This window comes from Myotis daubentonii, chromosome 6 (assembly GCF_963259705.1).
Source record: "Myotis daubentonii chromosome 6, mMyoDau2.1, whole genome shotgun sequence".
Taxonomy (NCBI): Eukaryota; Metazoa; Chordata; class Mammalia; order Chiroptera; family Vespertilionidae; genus Myotis; species Myotis daubentonii.
In genome coordinates this window covers 83,220,588-83,246,573 of record NC_081845.1, presented here as the reverse complement: position 1 = coordinate 83,246,573, position 25,986 = coordinate 83,220,588, and the positions used below count along the sequence as shown (strand labels likewise).

General features: G+C 41.7%; 1 protein-coding gene across 5 annotated transcripts in view; it reads right to left on the bottom strand.

Annotated features, from left to right (window-relative positions):
* Positions 1-25,986, bottom strand: part of RCAN2 (regulator of calcineurin 2) — a 254,053-nt gene that overhangs the window by 73,688 nt on the left and 154,379 nt on the right. The gene's annotated exons all lie outside the window — the stretch shown is intronic.

Sequence of the window (25,986 nt, the reverse complement as noted above, 5' to 3'; positions counted from 1 at the left end):
ATTGCTCTCACCACCAACAATAATAATGTTACCATTTGGATATCTTCTCTATATCAAATATTTAATTTGCATTATTTCATTCAATATCACAATAATCCTGCAGGGCAGGTCCCACGCCCATTTAATAGATTAGAGCTATGGTGAGTCCTTTGCTATAGATCCGGGGCTAGAACCAGATGCCTCCAAAACCCGCTCTGCAGGACTTGAAATATGTTTGAAAACAGTAAAGCAAAGTTACCTGAACAAAACATGGACAGCTATAAACAACTCGTCACTCTTTTCAAGAATCTCCACCTGAAGCATACAATTTAGAAGCATCTGAACCACTCATCGACGTGGGCAATATCAGGGGCCCTGAGACAATGCCATCATATTCAGGAGGCCAATGTGTCTTTGACCTGAAAGGTCCATAGACCACGTCCACGGGGGGAAATTTTCAAGGTTTCTAGTGTTAGTTTAAATAATTTTCATTTTAATGTTATTTAAATATGCATGAACATAGAACCAGGTATAATGACCTTATTCTTAGAGCTCTTATAAAAGTATTTTTGAAAGCACACAAATGTTCAAATTAGATGCAAATTACAGTAAACCAGTGTAGTTCAGATTAGCAGTGCTGGCTACCCTGTTTCATCCTGACCCAAGAATACAGGTTTTCTTCCTTTGCTTGTATGAAAACTTGAGCAACCATGAAGCCTTCCCCTCCCCCCTTTTATAGATTAAATCCTATGCTGTTCTTTTCTCTTAAAATACAAATAGTATTGCCTCTTATTGCGTTGCAACCTGAGGTGACTTGTTTGACTTCTCTCTGCCTCATCATTCTCATCAGTCAAATAGAGATAAATGATAGGACCCACACACATTAAGTTGTTGTAAGGATCAAATGAGTCAATAAATATAAAAGTTCTCACAATTGTCTGGCACACAGTAAATGCTCCTAATTATTATTTATTATTATAAACAGAATAGTTAAGGAATATATAAGCATAGGAACTGAAAGACAGCTTCGATACTCAATTGGTTATAAGGTAATCAATCATACTAATATCCAGAATCTAATTATATTACATTTTTATCATATACATGAAAATAGACAAATTAAAGGTATATATTGTTTCTATATTGTAAACTCTAGTGCAACTCGTGGAAGTTTTAAAAAGACATTTAAAAAGCCAATAGTTAAGATAAAATAAAATAGTAGGAGTGGAGTAGAGGGAGTCAATAGGGGAAAAAAGGAGACATCTGTAATACCTTCAACAAGCAATCTAAAAGCAGGCAGAAAAAAAAAAGAGAATAAAAACAGATAGAACTAACAGAAAACAATTAGAAATATAGTAGACTTTAATCCAACCATATCAATAATTACATTAAATGTAAATGATCTAAACCAGCGATTCTCAACCTGTGGGTCGCGACCCCTTTGGCAGTCGAATGACCCTTTCACAGGGGTCACCTAAGACCATCCTGCATATCAGATATTTACATTATGATTCATAACAGTAGCAACATTACAGTTATGAAGTAGCAACGAAAATAATTTTATGGTTGGGACACAACATGAAGAACTGTATTTAAAGGGCCAGAAGGTTGAGAACCACTGATCTAAACAAATGTATTGAAAGGCAAAATTATCAGATTGGTTTTAAAAAAACAAAAACAAAAAAAACACACCCAACTATATGTCAGGAACAAGAAATCCACTTTAAATACAAAGGCATATAGAAGTTTAAAGTCAAAGAACGGAGAAAAAGAATAAAATGCAAATGCTAATAAAAAAAGCTATAGTGCTTATATTAAAGTTTTATTATCATAAAATTGAATACACAAAAATTTAAAATATGTAAGAACCATATCTACATCTAAATCTCACAGATCCATGAGAAATAAGAATAGAAGTAGTATTGGATTAATGTTAATTAATACCCTGTCTTATATGCTCAATAGGTATTATATCAAATTTATTTACATCTTTTTATTTTATTATTTGAAAGCATATGTTATGGTATTTATATGAATGGAGTTCAGATAAAGTAGAATAATCAGTGAGCAGGAATGTTAGACTGAAAGCTGTATATGAATTCTAACTAGCTAAAGTCACATTTGAATTCTTGTCACTGAGTAGGCACATATTTCACTATTAAATGACCACATTCTAAGTATGTTAGTTAGAAGAAAATACTAAAATACTACTTTCAGAATGTGCCAGATAATGTTAATTAAAACTAAACCAACTAACCAAACAAAAAAAACCCCAGATAGCTGTCTAAACTAAGATTTTAGTGACTAAAGAGACAGCAAGAGTCTATTATTTTGAAAATCAGAAATGCAAAAAAAAGGGGGGGGGGCAGAATTCAACATCCTAGCATGGGAAAACTGAAACATCTTGTACCACAGTGAAAATCTGGGAAATCTGGGTTATATTTCTTTCTTGCATGAGGAAATGAGAATTCCAGCACTAGTGTTCAAATTGAGTAGGTGTAGATGAAGGAAAATATTTATCAACAAAGATGCAGAAATGCTTCAACGAGAATAGATAAAGCACATTCTGCTAACAAAGAAAATGACAGGCTTCAACAATTGAGAATGTCCCATATTCACTCTGGCCTCAGTGTCTGCACCAGTAAAATGAGGACTAAGCCCTCTTAGGAAGGCTGTTAGGGCTGCAAAGATACACAGGAATGGGTCTCTAGATGGCCTTGCTTGTGCTCAGGGACCCTGGGACCTTGGCCACAGGTGAATGATCCAGGAGTAGACATCATATCCTCCAAGGCTGGACAATCATATCCTTTCTTGCATTTGACATTTCACAATTTAATACATTCATTCATTCACTCATTCATGCATTCATTCAACAAGCATCTATTGAGTGCCTACAAAGGACACTGTTCTAGTCTCTGTTGCACAAGACTGACAAAGGTATTGTTCTCTTAGAACTTACATTCCATTGGTAGATACAGACAACCAACAAGCAAATAAGAAAATATTAGATCCTATGCAATGGTGAAATTATAACAATGATGATGTGACGAGGAGTGACTTTGTAAGGAAGCAGCTACTTCAAGTTGGGTGGTGAGAAAAAGCATCTCCAGAGATATGATAAAAAAGAGTCAATCAGATAAAAAATGAAGGGAAAATCATCCAGGCAGATCTAGAAGGAAGACCAATGTGCCTGAAGCATGATGAATAGGGAATGAGCAAAATAGACATGAGTTTAGACAATTAGATCAAGTTATGTAAGGCCTTGTGGGCCATGGTAATGTGTTGGATTTTATTCTAAGAGCAACAGAGAGCCAATGGAAGATTTTGTGCAGAGGAACATGACCCAATTTGTGGTTTCAAGAGGCCACTCTGGCTGAGTGAGCTAGAGACTAGAGTCGAGATTAGAGGAGAGCAAGTGCGGAAGTAAGGGAACATGTTAGAAATGACTTCAGTGTCCAGACGGTAGGTGATGGGACTGAGGTTATAGTGGAGGGGGGCAGAAGTAGAGTTTGGAGGTGAAATTAATAGGATTTGCTAATATGGAGAATATGGGACAGAATAGAGTCAAGGAAGATTGCTATGCTGGTAATCTGAACTACTGGGGTAGCTGATGGTACAATTTCCCCAAATGGGGAAGACTGTGGGAGGAGCATGGTTTCTTGTTTGTTTGTTTTTGGTTTTGAAACCTAGAGCTCTGTGTTGGCCAGGTTATGTAAGAATGCTGTAGTAGACATCGAGTGCTGTGTTGGGTCCCAGTACTGGGAGACAGTAGAGCTGAGTCACATTAATGATGATGTCCAACTGAGGATCTGCAAACCTTGCTGCCCACAGGCTGGTCCCTATTTCTGCCATTCTGCAGTCTTGATGTTTAGGTTTTCCAGCGATTGCATAAGATGCTCCTGCATCCTTTCCATAAGTTGCCATTTTTGCTTGAGTTAGCATTTCAGCATCTATTGTATGCAACCCAAAAGGACCTTAACAAATCCTTGGTGATAGCAAGATCATTTCTAAGTTTCTTTCCTGCTTTACTATTTTCTGAAACCAAGAAGCCCTAACTAAACATGGTGTCATTTAAAACTTAGGTCATGGTTGATGGACACAGTAGGCATTGGCTACATTAGGAATAATGGCTACACTTCATTGAGAGAGGCACTGTACTAAGGACTCTGAAATACTTTATCTCATTTCATCCTTAAAACAACTCTGAACTATCTTATTTTATAGAAAATGGAAGCTCGAGGGCAGATGTAAACTGTCTAAGGTCACAGAGACAGTAAGTGTTAGAAGTGGGTTTCAAATCCAGGTCAGGTTAACCCCAAAGTGCACCACTGATCACTGCACTGACTTCTGGGAGTTGGTTTTTCCTGTCATAACTGGCGGTGACTCAGAGAGAGCCTGAGAGAACATTACGGCTCCTCTGGTTGGTGGTACCCTGACTGCAGCAACCTATTGCTGGGTTCACGGCAGGGTTGGCCACTGCAGTCGGCCATGTAGAGCTCTTAATAGAATGTGGAGAGTTCCATCTCTATCCCCTTCAGCTGGGGGCTCTGTTCCTCAGTGCCATTCAGCAGAGCAGAGCCAGCGCAAGATGCGGATCTTCGCCTTGGCCTTGGGTGGGAAGGCAGTCACTGGTATCTTGAGATTTGGGAGGACACAAGATATCCTCAGTGGTCACGCATTTCACAGACTGAGGCCTAAATAGATTACTTCCCAGGATTACATGACTAATTAGTGAAGTTAAAATTTGAAGACCAGGTGTCTGAGTCTGTCTTAGTAATTTCCAAGCTCATGGTGCTTGCTCCTTTCCTGCTTGACAATGAGATCTTGGAACTTTCCTAATGGGGTTGGTGGTAGGGAATTCATCAGCTTTCTGTTCTCAACCTGGCCCTTTCTGAATTTATTTTAATGGAGGTGTAATATGTAAACATAAACTGCCCAATCTTAAATACAACTCAAGGAATGTTTACAGTATAACCACCCTCAACATAATGATTTCCCAGCTCCACACACAAAATGTTTTCAGCACCGTACAAGGCACTATTCTGCCCTTTGCTGACAATAAGCACCTTCCCTCCTCCTTGGGATAACCACTGTTCTAGTGTCTATCACCATAGTTTTGTCTGTTTTTAAGCTTTTTGCAAATGGAATAATAAATATGTACTTTTCAAATCTATCTTCTTTTTCTCTATATGACTGCTGCATATAGTAGCTTATTCTTTTTTAAAAAATAATTTTTAGTGATTTCAGAAAGAGAAAGGGAGAGAGAGAGAGAGAGAGAGAGAGAGAGAGAGAGAGAGACATCAATGATGAGAGAGAATCATCAATTAACTGCCTCCTGCACGCCCCCTACTGGGGATCAAGCCTGCAATTGAGGCCTGTGCCCTGACCAGGAATCAAACTGTCATTTCCTGGTTCATGGGTCTATGCTCAACAACTGAGCCTGACCAGCTGGGTGGCTTATTCTTTTGTATTGCTGTGTAGCATCCCACTGTGTGTACATGTCTAGATTTATTCATCCATTCTCCTGGTGATGGACATTTGGGCATTTCCCCCTTTAGAACTATTATGCATAAGGCTGCTATAAACATTCCTGTGCATGTTTTCTGGTGGACATAGGCACTCATTTCTCTAGGGAAGCAGAATTACTAGATTATAAGGAGGACGTATACTAAGTTCTAGAAGACACTACAGTTTTCTAAAGCATTTGCAATAGTTTGCTCTCCCACTGGCAATAAAGGAGAGTTCCAGTTGTTCCCCTTCTTGCCAGCCCTTTGCATTGACTGTCTCTGCTTTTAATCACTCTGTTGGTTGTGTAATGGTAGTCTCACTGTGGTTTTAATTTGCATTTCCCTGATAAATGATGGTTTTGGCCATTTGGATATATTTTTTTGAAATGTCTGCTCAAGTATTTTGTTGATTTTTAATTGGGTTGTTTGTCTTTATCTTACTGATTTTTAAGATTTCTTGCTACATTCTTGAAATGAGTGCTTTGTCAGATATTGGTATTGTGACTATCTTCTCCCAGTCTGTGGCTTGTCTTTTTATTCTCTGAGTGGTATCTTTTGATGAATATGAGTCCTGAATTTTTAACAGAGTCCGGTTCATCCATTTTTTTATTATGGTTAGTGCTTTCTGTGTCTTATTTAAGAAATCTTGGCCTATTCCATACCTTGCCTCTTTCACGCAGGAAGCCCAGGAGCCATTTAAAAGCTGTGCCTTTCAGAGGCTTGGGAAATGCTGACACTGAAGCTTTTTTTCAGCACAGGAGAGGAAAGATGTTGAGAAGTCAGAATGGTGCTGAAGCGGTGGAAACTCTTGGACGCCCTGGTGTGTAGTGGGCAGGCAGGAATCAAGGACTTATCACCGGAGCTGGTGGGGGGAGTTTTCTTGAGAGAAAATAACAGTAGCAACCATCCAACAAATGTGATCTGTGTCAGGCCTTGTCCTGATACCATCCCCACGCTCTTCATAGAGGCGGTGTCCACACCTCCCTGAGCAGCTGCTGCAATTTCCCGACCAGGTTTAGAGAAGGGCTCCAGCGGAGAGCTGCACTATGGTAGGTGTGCAAACAACCTTATGCCTTTCTCAGAACAGGGAGGACTACAGATATATGTGAAGTGGACACAAGTACCCAGTGTTTGTGTTGGCTACTCCTAGCACCATCACTTCATATTCTCCTGGCCCCGCCTGCCTCTTATTCTAGTTACTGCTGCAGTTGCTAGTTTTATGTGTTCGGATGAGGGCTCATCTCTTTCCATCCCAGACTTCTCTGCTGACACAGACACAGGCACCCCAACAACACGCTTGGTATTCATGCATGTACACACCTGAAGGTCCTAGGAGTCAGTTAATCTGCGCAGTGGTTCACAGCAACTGGGTAAATGCTTGCCTTTTTCCTTCCCTGGACAAAAGATTCTGTACCATGTACCATCAGCTTTTCCTCTCCTTGGAATACAGCAACCTGTCACCAGCATAGCAGGGTCCAGCTTCCCTCATTCCCTGCTCCACCCCACCTGGCCCCCACCCTGCTTCTTGCCCTTAAGCTTCTGTCCCAGGCTCTGCTTTCTGGGGAACCCAGGCTAAGAGGGCGCTTACTAAGACTTCTGCTTGATTTATTTCACTTCATTAGATTTTAAATGTGGATCAATTTTATGCTATTATAATGTCAATGGAACACTAAGACCTTTTCTAAGAAAGGTATCATCATGAATTAAATTCAACCAATCAGATGCACATGTCAGCTACATGGGAAATGTATTCAAGAATCGGTGTGATCCTTCGTTAGCCACAGAGCTAAAAATATTTCTCCTAAGACATCTGCTGGAGAGGGGCCAAAACTAGAATCAAAATTTATGTTGGTTCATGAGCTAATCAAGGCACTGAACTCAGTTAAGACAATTCATTATATGAGAAACAGTAAGAAGCCAACTGTCCAGGAAATGCGAACTCGTCATTTGGTTTCCACAGCCGGGGCACAGCCCTGTTCCTAATCGGATGCCCTTTGGTCATGACTGCCACTTGTCCGCTGGCACCTCCTAAGCTGATGTGCTCAGAACTCGCTGCTGGGGTGGTCAAGGAGCCTCCATGGGCACTGGCACAGGCAGTAAGGAGAGTGTGCTGGGGATGGAGCCAGCGTGCTGCAGAGGCTATGGTGTCCAAAATGCCACCTAGCGAAAGGGACATGGTGAGAAGTAGACAGTGTGTCAACAGCACAGTGACACCTGAGGGGGCTGTGTGGCTCAAGATTGGCTTGTTTCCATGTCCAAACAGCCAAATGAGGAGAATTGTCAACATACGGTTCAACTGAAATTGCCTTCTCCCTGGCCTGCTCAGCATTTCTCCTCTGGGAGATAAGAAACAGAGTAAATACTGAAGTATATAATATGCCATAAAATAAGTAGAGCAAGGAAGGGGGATGAGGAGAGCTGCAAAATGCATTGTAATATGCAGGGTCCGAGTACAGCTCCTCTCTTTGGATCAGCCCCTCATGTCCTCCATCAGAAACCTTCCTGCATATAGTGGAGGCCAATCTATGATTTAAGGGCTTTTTTTTTTTTTTTTTTTTTTTTTAGCAAGCAGGAGGAAGAAAAGAAGTCTTCATGCATTATAGTAATGAGAGCCATAATTTCACTTTCTGTTAGATTCTAAAGTAATTATCCAACAAATCAACAACTGAAAGAACTCTCAGAAACAGGCATCAGACAAAGATGTTGAGAGAAAGCCCAGTGCAGTGATGAGCAGCGCATGCTCTGAGCCAGGCAGCCAGGTTTGGGATCCTAGCTTTGCCATTTTCTGGCTGGTTGACTCAGGCCGATCATTCATCTCTCAAAGCCATGCTCTCCCTACCTGTGCAGGAGGAATGGTGATAACAGTATTTACTTTACATGGGAGTGTGAAGATTCAATGAGGTGATATGGGAAACACACATTAGGTACAACACTATTCCTGTACTTACGTGGGTTTCCTATATCATCTCACTGAATCTTACCTTTTGTGACAGTATGGATGGACCTAGAGGGTATTATGTTAAGTGAAATAACTCAGACAGAGAAAGACAAATACCATATGATTTTATTTATATGGGGAATCTAAAGAACAAAATAAACAACCAACATTGAAACTGACTCACAGATACAGAGAACAGGCTGATGGTTGTCAGAGGGCAGGGGTGGGGGTGAGGTGGGATTACGGTGAACGGATTAAGAAGCACAAATTGGTAGTTACAGAACAGTCACAGAAATGTAAATCACAGCAGAGGGAACAGAGCCAATAATGTTGAAGTAACTATGGTGCCAGGTGGGTACTTGTTGTGGGGACAACTCTGTAAAGTGCATGATTCTCTAACCACTACGCTGTACATATGAAACTAATAATGGAATAATATGGAATGTAAACTGTAATTTAAAAATTTTAAAAATGTGTAAAATAAGCAAAACACTCAATAATGTTGAACATTATTAGTCTAGCCCCGTGGTCGGCAAACTGCGGCTCGCGAGCCACAGGCGGCTCTTTGGCCCCTTGAGTGTGGCTCTTCCTAAGCCTTAGGAGTACCCTAATTAAGTTAATAACAATGTACTTACCTATATAGTTTAAGTTTAAAAAATCTGGCTCTCAAAAGAAATTTTAATCGTTGTAATGTTGATATTTGGCTCTGTTGACGAATGAGTTTGCCGACCACTGGACTCTAGCCAAGCATGGCTTCAGTGATCCCAGAGAACATGAACTCTTATCTTAGACAAAGGGGCCCACTTTGCAACATAAAATGTGAGGAGAAGTTTGAGTTAAGAGTAAGAAGAAGCAAATGTGACTGATGGGGCACGGGGGCTTTCTTGGCACAGTCTAGGTTAGCATGTGACCAAGTGTGCAGTGCAGGACTGCCGGATGAGGTGGAAGGACAGCTGTTGACTAAAATATCATTTAAGTTGGGCAAACCTGAAGGATGGGAGGCGGAACTTGTGACTACAATACATGAAGAATAACCTGCAGAACCTTTGAATATAGTCTGGAGAGGAAGATCTGGAAGTCAGGGAAAGACAGAATAACTGACTTCAAGGAACAAAAGTGTTTTTCCAGCAAAGAAAGAGTAGACTTGCTTCATTTGCTCACACAGGTACTAGGATAAATGAGTTCAAGTTACAGGGTTTCAGGAAAAAAAGTGAGTCATCATGAAAACCGTCTCAGTAAGGAGTGAAGGCTCCATCACTGGAGGGGTTCAAGGAGAGGCTGAACTACTGGAGGGGAGGGGCTACATTAAGTAAGGGGCCCTTAGTTGTCTCTCAAGTCTATTCCAACCCTGATATCCTGACTTAAAGCCTCAATTAAGGAGGAAAAAATAATATGAAGCCCGGAAGGGCTCCAAGCTTGGAAATAATCTGAATCAAATCAAAGTGAGTAGTAGAAAGGGATGGAGGTGAGCCTGTGGATGAAGAGAAGTTTACAGAATAAGGTCACAAGGTGATGACAGTGTAGCCTGTGAAGACTGTCCCAAAATGTTGTTTTACTTAATTCTGACCATAATCCTGGGAGGTCAATTTTACCCTCGTTGCCATTTCATTATGAGCAAAGGGGGCCTAGGACCATAATCCTGGGAGGTCAATTTTACCCTCGTTGCCATTTCATTATGAGCAAAGGGGGCCTAGGAAGCATTTTGCTAACAAAGGCAGACCTATGACTTCAGTCCAGTTCTCTGATGTCTAGTCCAGCATTCTTTCCAGTTCACTCTACAGAATTTCCATGTTGGACTAAGACAAGGGATATAAAATGAAGACATGGTGTTTCAAGAATTTTAACAGCCTCCATACTGATATCCCTGCCCTCCCCCCATCTCTCTCACCCTGTTTTCTCTTTTCTCACATCTAGGCTAGAATCCTGGAGCATTGTGGTCTTCCTAAATTATGGCTCTTAACACTCTAATGATACCCCTTGGCTCATGGGGTTAATTGCAATGCTTTGTTCAAAGTCATCCACAGCATGACCTATTCTCACTCCTCACTCCAGCATTATCTTCCACTACTCTCTATATATACTGGGAGTAGGCCAAGTGTAGGGCAATAGAGAGTGGTGGGGATTGGAGAATGCTTGCTCTGTTGAAAAAGGCAGGCTTAGATCATTTGGAGCCAGAAAATGAAATCATAAGGTGATCATAATGGAGTCCATGAAGACTGTCCAAAATGTTGCTTTGCTTAATCCAGTGATTCCCAAAGTGGGCGCTACCGCCCCCTGGTGGGCGCTGCAGCGATGGGGGGGGGGGGGTGATGGCCACAGGTGCATTTGTCTTAACTTTTTTTGTATTACCTTTCTATTCTGAGTTCAATAGTTTCATAATTTCAAACTTCAATGTTTCTAATTTACACCTTTCTTTACTATATTTTACGAAAAAGGTAGAAACATTAATACATATATCTTTCTGTTTAATTGCTATTAAAATTTTAAAAAAATTAATTTCCAAGAGGCGCTGAGTAATATTTTTTCTGGAAAGGAAAAAATAGGCCAAATAAGTTTGGGAACCACTGGCTTAATCCTTATCTCACTGGGAGGTCATTCTCCAGTGGCAAAGGAGATTCAGTGATGTCAATTCTACTAATGCTTTAAGAGAAGCTCTGATGTAGATTTTAAATACAAAATCTCCCTAATTTTTAAAGGCTAGTAATAAATTTAATTTAATAAAACAATACTATACAGGACAAATTAAATCCACCTAGTCCTGGCCAGGTGACTCAGTTGGTTGGAGTGTTGTCCTGTATACCATAAACCAAAAGGTTGAGGGTTGGATTCCTGGTCGAGGCTCATACCTGGGTTTTGGGTTTGATCCCTGGTCGGAGTGCATGGGAGGCAACTGATCGATGTTTTTCTCTCACATCAATGTTTCTCTCTCTTTTCCCCTTCCTCTCTCTAAAAATCAATAGAAATATATCCTCCAGTGAGGATTTAAAACAAACAAACCCACCTATGGATCTGGTTCACAGGTGGGCATTTTGCAACTTCTGATCTTTTAGGTGACGCTGGCCCTCATTTGCCCAAATTGAAGTGAGTCGTGCTTCGTGGCAGACCCCTGGTAGGAACTGAGCACCCTTCTCATGGCACTTGAACTAGTCAGCTCTACTAGACTCCATGGTTTTAAGGTATCAAGTTTTTTTTTCTTCAGGGAACTACACAATGCTCCATTCATTTTAAGTACTCACAAACAGATTTGGAACTTGATTCAGTAGAAAGAGACTCGTAAAAATTTAGTTTTGCTTACATATGAAGTCAATAAAAGGGGTTGATGAGTGAAGATGCTCCCAGATCCCAAGCCCACATAATGACAATAACCGCTAGGACTGCTTAGGTGGGTCAAGCAAGAGGTTCAAGGAAAGTTGGTTCTTTGTTATATTGTGCCCATTCAGAATTCAAGAGCTTAAAGTCCTTTGAGTTTATTTACTTTCATTTGCCAGAAGAGCATCAAGCAGAGATTCTATTCTATAATATATGTTAGGAAGAGGATTGAATGAGAGCACACAGTGTCCTGACCCAACATACTCAGGGAAGAAACTTTGTTTTACAATATTTGTAAAAAAAAAATATTTGTAAAGACTGATTCAGCTTTAACTGGTTTTGCTCAATGTATAGAGCGTTGGCCTGCGGACTGAAGGGTCCCAGGTTTGATTCCGGTCAAGGGCATGTACCTTGGTTGCGGGCACATACTCAGTAGAAAGTGTGCAGGAGGCAGCTCATCAATGTTTCTAACTATCCCCCTCCCTTCCTCTCTGTAATAAATCAATAAAATATATTTTTTAAAAAAGACTGATTCATATTCCCTCTAAAAGCAATCTCTTAGTTAACACAAGATTGCTGCTTACTTATCTCTCCTTAGTAACAGTCAATAAACAGCTGCTATTAACAATTTTCAATTTTTGCCACAGTTTTGAACCAAAGGAAGCAATTGATATCGTCAATATTAGTAACCTCATGGGAGAAATTGACGAGTTATCAATGTTTGCACTCTTGAAAGACTTGCTAGATTTTTTTCACTAAAACGGATGATGCCCTACACAGAAATGTTAATTAGAAATTGTATAGATTTCAAAAAAAATGACAATTTTGTGGATGAAGCTAATATGTGATTCTCAATATAGCAAAACTGCTGTGTCTTTAGCTGCTAAATCTCATTACTGGACTCTAGTTGATTTAAGGGATTTTCGTTATCAAAGTTTAGAAACAAAAGTGGCAAGAAAAACAATAGCCATTTATTGAGTGCCTTCATGTTTTAAGTACATTCTTATTCCATCTACAATACCCAAAAGAGTAACATTATACCCACTTCAGAGATGATAAAATTGTAACTGAGAGATTAAAAAAAAAAGTCCCAAGACTGCCCTAACCGGTTTGGCTCAGTGGATAGAGCGTTGGCCTGTGGACTCAAGGGTCCCAGGTTCAATTCCGGTCAAGGGCCATGTACCTTGGTTGCGGGCACATCCCCAGTGGGGAATGTGGAGGAGGCAGCTGATCAATGTTTCTCTCTCATCGATGTTTCTAACTCTCTATCCCTCTCTCTTTCTCTCTATAAAAAACAATAAAATATATTTAAAAAAATGTCCCAAGACTGCAAAACTAGTAACTGTTAGGGTCAGCCCAGCCTTGTCTAAAACCCATTCCCTCTACCAGATACATACCACCAACTGCTTATCTGGGGATCTTGTATTCCATTGGACTTTCAGAAAGATTCCATTATTTGCCCAAAGTGAGTGGCCTGAAAGCCTGTACCTAGAGCTTCTGCCTCCTTATTTGGTCCCCTTTGAGTCTTCCCACAGCCAGAGGCTGCATCACAGGTTCCACTGCACCTATAAAGGATGCAGTAAGGCTGAAGACCTCTTAGTACTCACCTGGGCAGAAACTGCTGGCTTATTTAGCATAACTCTAGCCCTATCTAATGACTGCAAAGGATCTGAATGATATTCAGAACCTGATTAGAGATGGTCTTGCCATGTTTTAATCAATATCTTTCTGCAAACAGGCAGAACAACCCACTGGATGGTGACAGTATGTAAAGCAGCATAAATGCGTGGAATGCCCCATCAGCATGGAAGAACAGCCAAACCCAAGGCATGAAGGTGACTGGAGAGGCAGCCTGCTGGGCCCTAGTCTCCCCAGATGACCCAGCAGCCACATTGAAGAGTGCCTAAGACCTGCCATGCCTTTCACATCCCAGGTCAAAGCTTACCTGTTTCATGAAACTTGACAAGCTTCTCCTACGAATGTGTGTTTGAGATTCCATTAGCACCTTCTGGGAAGTCATTTAACGTATATGAATTCTGAGCCTTGAGTTCTCAAGTCACTTATTTAAAGGGTACACTTGTCACCTGCTATAGAAATCGCTCCTTGTCCCTCAATATCCACCTTCCTCTTCTGTTTATCATAGAATCCAGGAACATGGCAGCATTCTCAGGCTCTCTTGCACCCGATGTGTCCAGGGGCCCATGCTCTGGCCAGGTGAAACTGAGAGGGGGTGATATGTACAACTTTTGGAGCCTACCCTGTCAGAGAGGTTCAACTCGCCTCCTTTCATCCTGTTGCCTAAAACTAGGCCTGCAACAAACTCAAGCACCATTAATCCACTCCTTCATCTAACTTTTAATGAGCATCTACTAAATGTCGACTATTGCTCTGAGGCAAAACTGCTGGCATGATGGCAACAGGTGACTCCAAGGGCAAGGTATCAAACTTCTTTGCTTTGTGTATGCTAAGCTCAGGGACTATGAGCTTCCATAAACATATTTTAACAATAATGCTGAGGAATTGGGGCTCATTTTTGCATGTGTGTTTGTTCTCATAAGGGGCTCAAAATATCCTAGGTCCAGCATTTAACATCATTGAATTTCTCTTTCCAAGCTGTGAGAAGTTTGCAGAGACATCAGGACAAAGGATATGGGGATGTGATTGTAAGTCAGTGTCCCTCAGCCACAGACTAAGTGATTTCCCAGGGCAGGCACCAGGGTTTGAAGCTTTGATTTTAGACTCCTGGCCCTAGGAGACCATCAACCCATGCTGTTTAAATGCACTTGCTGCATATCCTAGGTGTAGCAATAACAAATATGCCTTTCTCTCCCCCCAAATCAACCTTGTTGAATGGCAACCTAATGACATCCTCAGGATGGCCTCTTTTCTGCTTTGATTTCTCTCCTCTTTAACAAAAGAAAGAAAGAAAAGACAGAGGAATAACAAAAGATAATCAGCATGATTCAAGGATGCCGGGACTCTGCCGCTGAGTCCGCAGGCCCTCCTCCTGTCTGGCTGGGATGAGGCAGCCCCTCCTCTCAACTCACCTCTTAGCAGCATCAGCCTCAGTCACTACAACCAGAGGACCTTCTGTCAGGCCAGGTGGATGGGTCACTCCCCTGCTTATTCCCATGGCCCAATCCATAAGGTCCACAGCTCCTTTGTAATGTGGGCCCAGCCTCTGTATCTTGTATGCACCAGGGCTCCACTTCCTAGAAGTGACCACTCTCCCCAGGGTTTCTGCTTTGGTGCAGCGCCCCCCCCTCCCAGGGGTACCCTTCCCTACGTCCACATTTCCTTCACCTGCCCAACACCTACTTAACCTGTAAAACTGTAACTCCAGAATTATCTCTGTGGATAATTCTTCATCATCCCAGATGACCCTCCTATAGATGTCCAGAGAATACACTAGACTGGGCTTATTCAAACCATGGCATTTTCTAAACTCTCTGTATCTATTCACTACCTTCACTCCTCCATCAACTACGCACCTTTTGAGGGCAGGAGGCATGCCTCCATCCATGAATCCCAAGGATTAAAGCAGTGCCTACTATCTAGCAAGTGCTCCGCCATGTTTGTTAACTATGGAATGAATGGACGACGTGCCTCACGAATGCCATACACAGTCTTCAGTGATAACTTCTTGATCACCTACATTCTAACAGCCCTTAACCTAAATCTTCATCATTGTTTTGTACATAGAAAAAAAGTCATGAATACAAGGTATTGTGAATTCAGGACGTTTTGCTTTCAAAGACCAAGTTGTTTTCCACGAAACCACAAAACCAAGTTGTTTCTTGCTTCCACCTTCAAGAACTATGCAATAAAAATCAGAAGTCAAAAGGAACAAATTCCAACACATTTTGGGGATACTTCTAATCTGAATTTCTCATTGAGAGAATACTTCCCACCTACATCAGGAGGGTGGCATGAGGAAGTATCTATTGAAAGAGGGTTCAGGTCTTCTGGGGCTAACATCAATGTGGCCTGTTGTTGATGCGAAGTGTTACTTAAATATAGAATGTTATTTTGCTGAGCACCACACTACAGTATTATTTTGCTAGGCACTTTTCCTTACAAAGTGAGAATATAAAATAGACCATCCACTATCCCTCTCATTAATAATTCAGACCCGCTGCGTATCCATTCAGGCAATGTAATAGTAGGACTTTCAGCTTAGTTTTTGTTTTTTAAGTGTCACAGAAGGGTTTACTAGTTTTGGGATACAAGCTAGTAACAGTCAGAGGCATGTGTGCATGGCAGAACACAGAGTTTCTAGGGCAAAACGCCTATTAAGCAAAAGAGAAATTGAGCTCAGCTTGGGTAATTAATCTAACTTCCACCTATCTCCACAGTTTTAAAGTAGAAATGGGAAGTGAAGGTCAATATTAAAAGTACTGCAATTACAGTTTAGCATTACTGTGGTGAAAGCAGCCTACAACCCCATTTAAAATTCCTGCTCAGAGGCAGATGTAAACGGATTTGAAGAAATTGCTTCTGAGCTCAATCTCTGTTTTCCTGATTGGACTTCTTGCCTTAAAACCTCTGTATTCTGCCATATAAACCTGGCCTTGGGTCTGGAAATCTAGACCGGCCCTTTCAAAGGAAGTGGTCTAATAGCATGTTCAAGGTTACTGAGAATTGGAGTCTATCATTTGTTTGTTAATACACGTTTTCTTGGTGTTACTGCCTGGAGTCTCTAGGAACTCAGAAGTGGATAAAAGGGAAAGCTCCTGATCTCCTGAAGCTTGCGTTCAGGGGTGGGGAGAGGGAACTAGACAATGAACCAATAAATAAACAGACTATTTCACCTTGTGATTGTGCTGTGATGGAAATCAAGGCAGGGCGAAGGGTGAGTGACCAGCAGGCTGTGCTATTTTCGATTCAGCAGTCAAGGAACAGCTCTATGATGAATGAGGAGCAAGCCAGGGGGGGTGCCAGGAGGAGGAGCATTCTGAGCAGAGGGTACAGCAACCTAAGTTCAAGGAGGTGCTTGGTCTGTGCAGGGATCAGGGTGGTTAGAGCTGAGTGAGAGGGAGAGATACACAGAGAAGATGAGACCGGCAAGGCAGTTGGGGCAAGGTCTGATGGGCGTTGAAGACCATAGCAAGGACTTGAGCTTTATTCTGAGTGAGATGAGAGCCACTGAGCCTCGGAGTTTTGGCCAGGTGGGTGGGGGTTCACTCAGGCGGCTTCCCTTCCCATGGACTCAATCAACATCAGCAACTTCCTCGGGGCTTTATCTCTACACCGCCCCCCGCCCCCACCCCATGGCTGCAGAGTGAGGATGATGCTTCCTGTCTATCCAGACCCCTCATTTCCTGGTGCCACCTGCTTTGAAGGGACCCGTTACCCAGGGACACTTGTAGAGGCAGGAAGTCACAGACAAGGAAAGAGACGTAGCCTGAGGTCTGTGGTTCCTCACTCCCTTGCTTAGCCACTTGCTTCACACGCTGATTCTGTGGCCTCAGAGCGTCACTGAGGTAGGTCACTGCTGCCCCTGTGCAGAAATGAGTTGGAAGCTGCAGGGAAGAGTCTAATACAATTAGGGCAGGTAAAGTAAAGTGCCTGGGCAAGAAAACTCAAAACTCCATATAAGAAGTCTGCTTGTATTAATGATGATGATGACAACAACAACAACGATGGTAAGGGCTAATATTGTTTGTGTATGTTCTGTCTGCCAAAAACTCTAAGTTGTTTATAAACTCAAATGCATATAATCCTTACCACCAACCTACCAGGTGGGCACTATTTCTTCATTTTGTAGTTGAGGAAACTGAGGCAGAGAGGTAAGTCTCTACACAGTAAATGGTCAACTGGGCAAATTGAGAATTTCAATCAGAGTGTCTTGAAAAAGGCTAGTAATCCAGGACAACCAGAATAGGGAAACTAAGACAGATAGTTAAACAGCCGTTTACAGCCATCTAGAAAATCCAGATGCCAAGCAGTTTGGAGCCATCTAGTAAATGCTATCATCCCTAACCCAGGGACATTTAAGAAAAAATGGTTTGCATTTCTCCCCAGTCAGAGGGTAAATAGCTTAAGTCACCCTACTCAGGGCAATAGATAGCAGAAATTCAATTAGTGTCATTTGCTAACCACACCCAAGGACAGATGAATTAAGAAAATAATCCTCGTTTTGCTACATCAGCATAAAGCTGATGAATATTCTATTGAGTTCCTCCCCTAAGACCTCCCATAAAACTTAGCCTTTAAAACCCCTCAAAATGAAGGTCCAGTGAGCACTCTCTCCCTTCAGGGAGCACACCCATGCTTCCCTTCCCCTCCTTCTTCCCCCTTCTTAGGCATACATCTCCTAAACCAGTTGTGGGCAAACTACGGCCCGCGGGCCGGATCCAGCCCATTTGAAATGAATAAAACTAAAAAAAAAAAAAAGACTGTACCCTTTTATGTAATGATGTTTACTTTGAATTTATATTAGTTCACACAAACACTCCATCCATGCTTTTGTTCCAGCCCTCCAGTCCAGTTTAAGAACCCATTGTGGCCCTCGAGTCAAAAAGTTAGCCCACCCCTGTCCTAAACTCTAAGGGACCCCACAAAGCTTGCAACTCGGGCAGCGGTGGGCAGTGGCAGCTCATCTGAACCTGTCCCCACTGCCTGCTTTTCTCTGACTTCTTAGTGAGCCAAAGCAGCCCAGCCTAGGCTCCTTCCCCTGCCCTTCCTTGTTTCACTGTCCCAGCTTTAATGAATGTCCTCTAAAATTCACCTGGACTTGTGTTGTGAAATCTTTCCTGCACAAAGTCAAGAACCCACACACTACTGGCCGGCCCTAGGCAGACCCGCTCAGGGCCAAGGCCCCTTTCCGGTAAGAGTCTGACTCGGAAGCTGGGCTGCTTCCTTCTCACATGCCCTATCAGCAAAGGAGACCTCTTTGGAGGTCGAGCCAGCATCATCCTTTCTGGGAAAAGTGGGACCGAGTGAAATAAAGGGCAGCACCGCTTAATGCTTAATGCAGAGCACAGGCCTTTGCGTTCAATGGACTTAATCTCTACGTCTCCAGAGCCTAGTGTGAGGCCTTGGATACGGAAGGCACTCAATACATATTTGATGTATAAAAATGAATGAATAAAAGCACTTTGCATAGTGCCTGACAAATAGTAAGTGCTCAATACATTATTGCTATTATTAAGTTTGCTCATGGCTTGCATATCCTGTTCCAGGAAAGGTGGCCTGAGATGATTGTCTTAGTCAATAGCTAAAGGCACAGCGAAGTCACAGAGGGTGAAATCAGTCCTCTCAGACGAGCCATTGATGCAGGCTATAATAATACACCAAGAAGTCTGTGTAGTGGCATGAACAGATCGCAGCCCAACTTTCCCCTTACGAATTGTGTGATCTTGTCCACTTTGGAGATCTCCTGTGAGAAAGCTGAGTTTTGTATAATATGGAGAGCACTATCATTATCATGCTCATTAACAGTTTCCCTACCACTGCTCCACAGTTCTTCATAGATCACCGCTCACCAAGTCATTGGTCAAAGTTCAGTGACACTGGGACCAGGTGGAGGTGCTCTCAGAGCAGGGTTCTCAGTCTGCTGGTGAGCCCCGGGTTTTCTAGAAGACTTTTTGTTTTCCAACTAGATGGCATAATTAATATTTGAGACAAATTAAATGATTTCAATGACTGATTTATGTAATAGTACTCCCACCTCTGATAAGAAATAGGACAAAAGCAGAGTTTTGAACCCTACAGTTAATACTATATATGAGCTCATTGTCTAATCTTCTAAGATTTACACATACACACCCCCGCCCCCCGAATGCCTAATAATTGATTAACAGCTGGTTAATGAATCCTTAGGGATATATTGATAGTGCAAGAGTGAAGCAGACCACAGTTTGAGACCCGTTTCTGTGTAATCTTGTGCAAAAGTTTAACTTCTCTGTTCAGGAACCTGTTTATAAAGGGGCAGATAAACAGATCCCCTGGGCTGCTATGGAGATGACTGGGAGTACCTGGTGTGTGCCATGTGCCGGCACTTGGAACTATTTAGTAAATGGAAAGAGTTGTTAGAATCTTTTAAATTGCCCATCTTGACATTATATACTACTGATCCATAGAGATGCACATCTCTAGGGATTTGTATTTGTCATAATGGGAGATGGCTTGATGCCTAATTTAGTAACTCCCCTCCCAAGTTAAATCTTTGGGGCCCAACATGAACACTGCTCACATATTCTTATAGAACCACCAGAGATTGGGGGAGGGATCTTACACCTAAGCAGAAAACTACCTTATTGTTGGGACAAGTAGAATATTAAGGAAGATCATTCTGAGGGGAGATGGGGATGATAGCTGGTCCACAGTCCAATTGAGCAGGTGAAGGATAGATTTGCTAAAGTCACCTTTCTGAAAGCTCAAAGGTAAGATCTTTTCAAAAGCCTTTAAAAAATGTTCACATTTCAGAGCTCGCATGTTAGATTCTGGAGAGAGTAATTATGTTACTAGACTCTAAGGATATAAACACCCCTTTGGTATTTTAACAATAAAAAGAGGCCATGAATGTCTTAGTATTTCCCCCCCTGAAGGAATTGTTTAGCACTTGTTTAGGCTTCTGTTCAATTATTTTACCAGGAAACTTCTCCAGGCTTTAAATCTCTTAGATGATCAACAGCCACAGTTTCTAATAGCCAGTTGGATAGGCCAGAGCTGAACAGAAAAAAAACCTTTCATGACCATGCGGGGAGAAGGGGAAATATAGTATATACATACATACATTTTCATATATATATATTTCCCTCTTGATACAGTTGCCCCGAAAGAGGAACATGAAAGAACATATAGTGAATATTTTCTAGGGAAGGTATGTCTTGGTGGTTATTTTATTCTCAAATACTTTTAAGATAAATTCTCCATTCTAGATGAAGTGGAGTGTCTGTAACTTTTTATCTGCTTGAAATCCTCATTAAATGATCTCAATGTTTTTTATACTGCATTTTGGAATCAGCTTAGATTACAGCTGGGAAAGGCTGCATTCCCTTTATCTAAAGAATGCATAGAGAAATTGTCCCTTTACATAAAGACATTCTGGATCAGGCGTGGGTTGGAGAGTGTCAGGCCTCCTTGGGAACTTGAGCTGTTGACCACAAAGATGCAATGCCTGTTGAGCTTACAACCCAAACATGTCAAATGATCATGTTTAAGCTATCATATCCTTTCTTCTTTGTCTGTTCTAAGCCTCATTAGAAAGTACTAAAAAGCCCATTATAAATTATTGATAGTGGTACTTGAATAGAATCACTGAGGATATAAATAGAACTCTCTTAGTTTTACATTAAAATCTGTTTCTTTAGGACAACAATGTTAATGAAGATGCTGTTTTGTTGTGGTGGTTTTTAAGTAAATCTGACACTCAAGTTCCAGGTCACAACTGTCAGTATCTCAGTTACTTTCCAACAGTTCGAAGATTCTTTAAACAGATAAGCAAGCTTTTAGTTGACTTTCTTGCTTAACAATGTCGTTAGCTGAATAGTTTACCTTGTCTTTCCCTCCCATGACAGGTGGCTGAGAAATCTGCCTATTAACCTTCTCAGGGAGCACCCATCATTTGCATAAAATCACTTCTCACAACGTGAAAGATGTTTGCTTTCTTCAGAGGCAAGAAAATTGTCCTATATTGCACATTTAAGAATGGTCAGATAGTTTTTGTAGGCTTCATTTTTAACATCCAGTTTTGTATAATTCATTTATTTTCAAAATTGCCTCAATTCTGGTCTATTTTATTGTCATAGAAAGAGCAAGTGTTTGTTAGCATGTGTTACAAACGCGCCACCTCACCCTCCAACCCCATCCTCCCACATACTCCCTTTTGGTTTTCAGATACTAAACATGGTTTGGAGATATGTAACAGATATGATTTACTATCACAGCCACTGGATAGAGAATGAGGGTTTCTGTTAAATTGTGGTTCCTAAAAGTTGCCATGAATCTCTCTAAGTGGGTTTCAATTTTTGAGAACTAAATCATATGCAACTCAACCTCTTCTGTTAATGAGTGAACACTTGGTATTTGAATTTGCTGAAAGAGCGTGAGAGTTCTGCAGAGCCATAAAGTCATGGCGGTGGCCAGAGCCTCTCCCCACCCAGCACTGCATTTGCAGTAAGCATAAGGAATAGGCATGGAGGTCAACCAGCTCTCCCGGCAAAGAGACCTACCAGCTTCTCTTCAAATCAATCTCCAGTACCCAGTTCCTACTTGTCTCTCTTCAAATCATAATGCAAGGTGTATGATACCAATTCTGCTCCATTCTTCTCCTCATGTGACTACCCTGAAACAAAGCAAGTCATTTGAAATTTCCAGGTTCCGAGGACAAAGAGGTTTCATTATACAAAGGGACCACAGTGTGCTGGGTTGTTATTTTTTTTTCCATAACTCCCACAGCAGCATGACACAGACTATGAGTCAGTCACATCATACCATTGTGTGAAAAGGAAAACAACATATAAAGCAGTCGAGTATTTTTCTCAGTATGATTATCACGTATCTAGAACGGTTAAGAGGCTTTTCCAATGTTACATGGATTAGGGGAGTACTGAGAAAGTCTCAAAGGCAGAGGAGAGAAAGCAGGACTATGAGTCACCATGCAGAAAGCCTTGGCTTTCAGAAGGAGAAAGAAAAATCCTAAGATTTCAGTGTATGAAAAATTATTATGCTGAGAACAAATATCTGATTATTATTTCTCCCTTCCCCATAGAAACCAACAACCTTAAAATATAGTGTGAGGGAATTAGGTCAAGCACGATTTCTAAAAAGGAGCATCCTCAAAATTATAAAAAAATAATAAAAACATGCCATAAGATAGTGATAGTCTCATTAGGTCCCGGAATGAATAAATGATTAAAATAGCTGAAAATGGGGCTGGGTAAGAATACAACATCATCGCGCTTTCCTTCTGCTCTTCCCTCTCCTGAAAGGCTTTCCCCTCAGGTCTACCCATGGCTCTCTCACTCGCTTCAGAATGACACTGGAACAGTGACATTGAATAAACTGTCACCTCCCCAGAGATGTTTCCACTGGCCATCTATTCAATAGTGGCCAATGGAATTTCTAGAGAGAAACAATAGGGCAGAACTTCACTGGCCTGATTTCCTCTTCTTTTTGGTGCTATGATCCAGCAGCGTTAGCTGAGTCTCAACACCTCTGACAGCTTCTAAAACTGCACACATCAAGCCTTCACCTGGGGCATGTGGGTCGGAGTTTAAGTGGAGGCAACTCTAGGCGATTATTGACTGACGGCACCCGTGCCTACCTGTGTCTAGAAGAGACCTGATGCTGACTTTATATGATAACCTAGGTCTGGGCTCCATCCAGATCAGCCAAGGCAGAAGTTCGGGGTGTGGGGCCTGGGCATTGCCAATATTTTTTTAAAGCTCTCCATGGGATACCAAAGTGAAATCAGGTTTGAGAACCACTGGACTAAAGTGAAATATAAATTCCATTACCCATCTTTGGATCCCTTTCATTTTCCCAAGGGTTTGGCTCCGTGGGGTGGTGAAAGACTATTTTCAGAAAACCTTATACATTTCTGATGAACAGTTATCAGTTGCTCCATAATTTGGTCCTGACTCACTTCCCTCCCCTGCTGGAAAAAAATCAACTCTGTGCGCGTGTGCATACGCGCGCGCACACACACTCTTCAGCTCATTATATCATTTTTCTTCTATTAAGGGCTTCATATTTCTTCATCTCTGTGTACTCTTATGCCATAAAACAGACAGCAAGATTCATGACACCACTAATGGAATTTCTGAAGAAAGCCAAATATGGCAGCACCCCATTTGTCTGATTTCTTCCTCTTTTTAGTACGATTGCTCTAGCAGCTTTGCCAACATTAAGGACATTGGAGTCTGAAGGGCCCCCAGTGCAACCCGCTGAGATTCCCCCATTGAAGATCAGGCTTTCTAAGTCGAGATCAGACACTGGCTTTGCACACGCCTCCATCCCCTTCAAATAGGTCGCTGCACCTGCAAAGGGTGCCTGCTGGCTGCCTAACCTGGGGCGGTTGCTTTTCCATGGGGCTACCCGTAGAAAGGAAGGGTCTGCAAAGAGAGTGAGATGAAGCCAGCTGGATGCAGGCTGGTGAGTCAAACCCTTGCCTTAGAGCAGCCACCCTTCTCTCTGACAGCAAATACTGAAGCCTGGGAGGAAAGCAGCTCTGGCTCTGCCATGTATCTGTTATTGGCAATTAATGAAGTTTATACCTTTAGAGAAACTTTGTTTGGTGGCAGAATTTCACATTTGAACATGACAATGAGTAACGCCCACTTTTGAGCCAGGAGCACATAGGTTTTCTCCACAAACCTCTTTGGCCCACCTTACTATACTCATTTTTCCTTTTTAAATAAGCACAGAGTGGATCTTAGCTTGATAATATCACTGTTTTACCTTAAATAATTAAATATCTGAAAGGAAGGGCCATGTTTTCTAAATTGCTAGTGTGTGTGTGTGTGTGTGTGTGTGTGTGTGTGTGTGTGTGTGTGTATGTTCGTGTTTGGGGGAATGGAGGAAAAACACTTCTGTGTCCTGGATTGTCACTGTTATATCAGAATTAGGGCATTCCAATAAACTGGCAAAAGTCATCTATCACCTTCAGAGAATGTCTAAAAGATGACAATGATGATGATGGCAATAGCTAATATTTATTAAACAATAAATGTGTCAGGTACTATGTTAATTTTTTTACGTGCCTAATTTTCTTCAATCATACCAAGCCAAATAGGCAGGAATTACTATTATTCCCCACATTACCGATGAGAAAAGTAAAGCACAGAAAGATCAAGTAGCTCACCCAAAGAAACAAACATTGTGATTTGGAGCTATTTGGTAGTAAGGTCATCTTTCCGGTGGGAATCTTCCCCGAAAACCTTATACATTTCTGATGAACAGTATCAGTTGCTCCATAATCTGGTCCTGACTCACTTCCCTCCCCTGCAGTCCCTCCCATCTCTCAGATCCTACTGCAGTCAAATTCATTGACTCACTCTACTGCAACATGGAATGCCTCCCTATCCCCCAGGCCTTTCCTCTTTCTGGACCAAAATCTACCCATCATCAAGTTCAAATACCACTTTCTCCATGAAGCTACCCCAACCACTCAAATACAACCAGCTGTAAGAATTTTGTGTCCCTTTAATTCCACAAGCATTCTCTGTCTTTAAGAAATGTTGGGCAAGTGGTAATTTTTTATGTCTCTCACAGATATATGTCATATAAGCATATTTTAAACTCCTTCCTATGTAAGCAGAATGCCTGGCATATTACATATGCGCAATAAATATTTTCTCATTATTAGTTCTTGAACCAAAAAAGTTTAGACATTTTCAGAGCAAGCATGTAAACAACAGAGAACAGTGGAGGACAGAAGAGAGTCAGGAGGTTTTAGTTCTGTTCCAGCATTGGTGGGAGATACCTCTACCCGGTTACCCACACCAAACTTGAAACTGGTGCTAAACCGGAGGGGCTCTGATGACTGCTCTCACCTCTGGGTGTGTATGGCAGGTACACCTGGAAGGACTCTGAGTCTTTGCATGCCTGTTTCCATTCCCAAAGCAACCATAGGCAGCACCAATCCATTATATTCTAATTTTCTGACCTCAATATGACAGGTGGTAGACACTTCTATAGCACCAGTATGAGAGTTGGTAAGTGCAGGGCCACCCGTTTAAAATATGCAGAAACAGCAAATCAGATTTCTGAATCCATTTCAAAAGCACGTCCAAAACCCCAATCTTGAATGACAGAGCCATGCGTTATGCTAGCGAACATATAAATCCCCACCTGGGATGGACCAGGGTGTCAGCTGCACACGGAACAGTAAAGAATTCAAGGTCTTCCTTTAAATAAAGACCAAGGCAAGGATGGAAAATGATTATGCAATGTAATTCCCCTTTTCTTCCTCCCATCACACAATGAGCAACCGGCATGTGTGTGTGTGTGTGTGTGTGTGTGTGTGTGTGTGTGTGTGTGTGTGTGTAAACTGTGTAAATAAGAAGCTCCTGCTCATTCATACATTAAATATGAGAGAATAAATTAAAAATCCCATTTACAAGCGTGGAGCCTTTTTCATACTAACAACAAAATGGGAAATAAAAAGAGAATGACTATCATCAGGGGACAATCACCCATGACAATTAAGCAATTCCTGTAGACAATCACTGGGGAACAGTGCCATGGAATTCTAAGTAGACGCAACATTTATTTATGCCTAAACTTTCTTTTGCACCACTGCTC